Genomic DNA, 5,635 nt, shown 5'->3' on the forward strand with positions numbered 1-5,635 from the left:
CACCCCCCTCCCGCCCCCGCCACACACACACACACACACACCTAGATGCCAGGACAGACACACACACCCCGACATCAGACTTGCCGCTGCTCCATGCCCACGCACGAGGTTCCACCACCTGAGGAACCTTCACTTGTGTTTTAGAATTCTTGGGGGAGGAGGCGGCGTGGGCATGCACACTCCTCTAGCCCCACCAGTTCAGAGCAGTTAGGAGCGAGTGACCCGTCGGCTTCGACCTACCCAGTCTGCGGCCCCCACCCATCCTGGCTACCTCCTCTGGCCCATGGCAGACCCTCACATGACGCCCCAAAGACCCCCATCCAGCCCAAAGGACATGCCCGGGTGTGAAGGCTGCCTCCATTCTGACCAGCTGAAGCAGCTGGGGTCCCAGGAGCTGAAAAGCTGCCCCACAGCCCTGCCATTTCCAGCCAGATCTCATCGGAGGCTGGGCCAACGAGAAAGTACTGTGTGCTCTTGAGGGAAAAGGCGGGTCCCTTCGGGATACATCTTCCCCTGAGGACCCAGCACGCTCCCCTGGGGATAGAGGTCAGCCCGCTGGTCGCCATGGTTACAGCCAGTGTCTGGAATTCCTCCTTTCCGGCTCTGGGAACAGAACTGCTCAACTAGAGCCCAGCTGAGTGTTTTCTTTTGAAGTTATTTATGGTTTGGTGCCTGCATGGTCAGTCAGTTTTGTCTCAAGGAGCGGCCCTTGGAGGCAGCCGAGGCTGGGGGGGAACCCGCAGGGAACACGGGGTGGGGTAGAGAAGAGGAAGTAAGGGGGTGATGCTGACGTTATCCCTAAAAGGTTTGTCCTAAGGGGCCGCCGCATGGTGGTCCACCGAACCCCTAGGCCCTTCTGTTTAAGCCCCATGTGGAATGAATCTCAGAAGCCACCAACATGCTTCGTGTCCAGAAGGCAGCATCAACTGGCTGTCCTCACCTCCTCCCTGAGAGGAGGCCAGCTTTGAAAAGCCTCAGAGAAATCCCTCTGAAGCTAACACATTGCCTTCAGGGCCAGAGGCCTTGCAGCCAAGCACCACATGTCCCCAAAGTCGCCCCGCCCAAACCTGGAGCAGAACTCAGTAACAGACCTCCGTCTCTGGGGGAGGCGCTGACAGCTCAGCAGGGGCTGCCTGCTTAAGGATCCCATGCACAGACCCGCTTCTGATTTCCCGGACATCTTCTACATCAGAGGTGAGCGCTTCTGAAGCCCAGAGGGCTGAGTTCTGGTCTGAGGAATACACAGACAAGCGCAGGATCCAGCTGTGCTGCCACAGCAAGTCGCTGTCTGAAAGGGTGAGGGCCGCAGCCCTCTCGTGGGATTGGCCACAGTCAGCAGGTTTGCACTGCACCGTGCTTCCTTCACCGTTCGCAGACGTCAGCCGTTCGCGGACGTCTCCGCCCTGCGTGTCCCTGTTCAAGAAGTGGTCTAGAGAACTGGCCTTCAGTCAAAAGGACTCCAGCTGTGAAAACTTGACCCTGGACCCTTTCTGGCCGGCCCAGAAATGCTGGCTTATCTTCCCCAGCCCCCACACTGCCCTGTCCTCTGTTCTCCAAGTGGAGTGGGGTGAGGTGGGGGGCAGTGACCTCTACACAGGCTCTTCTTAGAGGACCCCCAAGAGTGGACAGCAGGCTTGTCCCATCCTTCCTAAAGCTCTGGCCACTCAGCTCTCTGAGGCTTTCACCGAGAACAGACCTTTGGGAAGACTTCTCAGGACATCCATGTTCTGTACACTGCATGTTGACTTTATTTATTTATTTTGGGAAAAGGAAGAAACAGAAAATGCCTTAGGATTGGCAGGGATGCAAAGTTGTACCAAAATCAAAAAGAGAAAATAATAATGGCCATGCCCACAAGGACGTTTGAGGACAATTCAGAATGAGGGGCTGAACCCAGAGTCCCTGGACTCAGTGGCCCCGGGGTATTGTATAAGGAAGTTTGTTTGTTTGTTTGTTTCTCTCATAGGATTGAAGATGCAATCTTAGGGCCCTTTGCTTAGTTGTCTGAGACAGCACACATCCAAGTGTGTGTTGCTTTGAAATGTATCCCGCTGGGCTCAGCCACGCGCTGGGAACCCACAGGGCTTGGGGAAGGGCAGTGTGGGCTAACTACTGACCTTACACACCATGGGCATGGGCCATGCCTTCAGGGTTTTCCGAAGGAAGCTGCAGTGGGGAAGGTGGCAGCGCTGGGACCAGTGTCTGTTTCCAGGGAGGCCAGCTCTTGTTTGTTCTGCCCATTAAAACAGTTCCGAAGACTCCAGGCCTGGATCAAACAGCCCACCCACCGCAGGCTGGCCCTGGCTTCAGCCTGGGCTACGTGTGTAACCAGAGTGGATGTGAGGCCTCGGGGTGCGCCGGAGGGCAGTCAGTGGGGCAGGAGTCCTAAGTCCTCTAGGCCAGGGAAAGGTAATGGGCATGCAGTGCTACCAAGATGGAGGCACCAAATTCTAGCCTGTTGTCTCTTTAATTGATACACACGCTTGAAAACAATCATGAAATGACCACGCCCTTCTTTCTGAAGCATAGTAGGCTTACTGTCTGCTGGGGCTCTCCGCCTGAGGACCCCACAGCAGCGCCAGGCACCCACCCATCCCATCACGATTGCCGTCCTCCCCATCATCTCTGCCACATGTCCTCCAACAAGGTGCCCCGTGGTGGCACTTGTAGACCACGGGAACTGAGCCTGGGTGGTAGCGCAGCAAGCATCTAGTGGTCTGGACCTGACCCCTGAAGTCGCCAACCCTTGGTGATCCCACACGGGGGTCTGTTTACATGGACTGTAGGACTGGGTTCTCAACAGATCCTAGACTGGGAAAGGGAGAGTGGGCTGGGTGACTGTCCATGACAGTCCCAGTCTGTTGGGTACGACCCCTCCCAGACCACCTCCAAAGGTTGGGTGGGTCTCAGAGGGGGGGACTCTTGAGGTATGGGGAGCAGAGAAAACAGACAGATGCCTGAAGAAGCCCATTTTCAACGACACTTCGGTTAAAGAAGTGTCTTTTCCAGCTAGCTTTGTGAACTGAACAAAGCGCGTTTGCAGACATCCGGAAGCCTGGGGTTGGTAGGTTTGCTTGTGAAGAGACCTTTGCTCATGCCTCTTATAGCCACCACCACCTGGCCAAGTGCATGGGTCCAGCTGGCAGGAGGCAGAGAGCCCAGACCTTCCTGAGTGCCAGCTATGTCATCTCATCTGCCCTTCTACAGCTGATGGTTGCAGCAATAGTGGAGGCCGCTCCTTACCTCAAAAGATGAAGACGCATTGGCAACTTCAGGGGTTGGAAGGACTTCAAGACCCTTTGCCCCATGTCTCTTGTCTCCCCGTGACGGTGTCCAAGGGACTCGTATGTGTTCGCGGGGGGCAGACCTGGTGCCATCGTAGCAGACCGTGGCTCTCATGATGGACCAGGTGCTACCTGTAGGAAATAAAGTGGCCCACGGCGCCTGCTTCCTCTAGACCTGGGCAGGCCCTGATGTCTCCGTCGGCGAGTGTCCAGACTGTTTGGATCCTCTGGGGCCCTACACCGCTGGGCTGCTCGCACAGCCTCGGTTCTGTGTTATGGGCCACAGTGGTGCATGCGTGCCATGCCAACCCCCCCGCCCCATGGTTATATGTGGCATAGTATGTACAGATGTGTGCACACCTGTGGACATGTAATTGATGTGTGTAATGTAATTCTGCGTGGCCACGGCCACAGATGATCTGCTGTTTCCTGGTGACGCAGGGGTTGCCCTTTGGAGTGCTGGGGGCGGCCAGTCAGGGTCTGCGTACAGGACAGAATGTGAACCTAGGGACCCATCCCCTGAGGATGCACTCGACTTATTTAATTAAAAACAAAAACATGCAACAAGCAAAAGCTCACATGTGACTGCTTTTCTGTGGCCTCTGTTCCCAGTAGCAATGAACAGCCAGAGCAGATGGATGGCTTGCAGGGGACCCCCTTCCCCATTGAATGGTAAAATGAGCCTTTTTTTTTTTTTTTTGGTACCAAGATGTCAGAGTGGAGAGTACCTGACGGAGGCGGCTGCAAGAAGGAAGCCAGAGAGAAGCACCTGAGCCGCATGGGCCAGAGACAGGGGTGCCAGGCTTGGGGTCAAGGAGCCTGGGGACAGGCCCCATCTGGCTATGTGACCTTGGTCAAGTCGTGTCCTTTAGCGTGAGCACACGATCCATGATTTGCAGCCATTGTTTCGGTCAAAGGCCCTACAGAGTCCCTAGGTGGTACAGGTAGCCAACACACTCAGCTGCTAACCATGAGGTGCCTCGGAAGAAAGGCCTGGTGAGCTCCTTCTGAGCAACCCCCCATAGCACCCCTGTGGAGCGGGGCCCTCCTCTGAATGCATACAATATTGCCAGGAGTCTTTGTGGGCCCCAGGCAGCGGGGAGGGAAACCCATTGATCTGCTTTGCACTTGAGCTAGCACTTCCGATTTCATTGCATTTAACTTCTTAACAAAATCTCAACACTTATACTGGGAGACTGCTAAGGCCCCTCAGCGAAGGGTGTCCTTTCAGACTGCACGCTGAGTCCTGACAAGGTTGATGTGAATAAGAGACTGATGGAGTTGCTGCCCCGCTGAGAAGACCGAGCCCTCCCATGGGGCTCTGCAGGCTTGGGGACCAGGGGCCAGCAGGGCGGATGCTGTAGAGCCCAGCCTGGGGACAGTGGAGACAATCGACAACACAGAGGGGAGGTGGGTGGTTGGCCGGGCCCCTCGCCCTAATCGCCTCACCCTGTATCCTTACGTCTCACCTTGACCACAGGCCATCTCCCAATCAGAGAATCCTGGCTAGGCTGAGCGTGTTTTGCTGCCCTGTTTGGAATCTTGCCGCCCTCACCCAGATACCCTGGCTGTAACCACTTCTCTGAGGACAGGATATATTTAGTTTAATTTCTGGGCTGTGTCCTACCACAAATGTCCCCCTGGAGATACAAATTGCCCCTAATCGCTGAGTTGAGAAGGTGGACACCCCCCCGCCCCCCTCAGCACAGCCCGGATGTCATTTTCCCTCCTGCTCACCCGTGATCTTCCCAGACCCTGGGAGCCGCCCCGGCTTCCCTGACTGGGCAGGAGCTGACACCCCCCAGGGTTGGTTTCAGGTTCGCTGACAGCAGGAACCCACCCCAGAAAGTGGCTTGGCCAGCAGAGGCCTGGGGTGCTGGAGCCCTGCCAGGCCTGGCCCAGGGTCAGCAAGCCCCGGGGTGCTGCCAGTAGCCCTTGGGAAGTCACAGGGCACACAGCACATTGCAGACTGGGGACCCCTGCTTCTTTCAGCTCATGAAATATTTTCAGGACACGGAGTGTGGGGGGAGTGGGTAGGGAAAAATAAAGGCTGTATGGCACTTTGGGACCATTTTCTTCTGAGCTGCAGGCCAGCAGGTGAGATGAGGCTTGTGGAGACTTGGGGGTCACCGAGGGCCGGGGTTCACTGCCTCAAGGCGTCAAAGCCGCTGTCATACAACTCCTGGTCGCTGGAGCTTCCCCAACTTCGCCTGCATGCTAACTGAGGGACTACTGTGGACAATGGGGAGCCAGGCCAGTCCCAAACCCCCTCTCACTGTGTAGCTGAGGAGGCAGGGCTGGGGTACTTCCTAACGGGGCAATTTCTGAAACAGCTGCACAAAGGTTCCCGT

The sequence above is a fragment of the Echinops telfairi genome, unplaced genomic scaffold (assembly GCF_000313985.2).
Source record: "Echinops telfairi isolate 266 unplaced genomic scaffold, ASM31398v2 ScPeMD7_70;HRSCAF=299, whole genome shotgun sequence".
Lineage (NCBI taxonomy): Eukaryota > Metazoa > Chordata > Mammalia > Afrosoricida > Tenrecidae > Echinops > Echinops telfairi.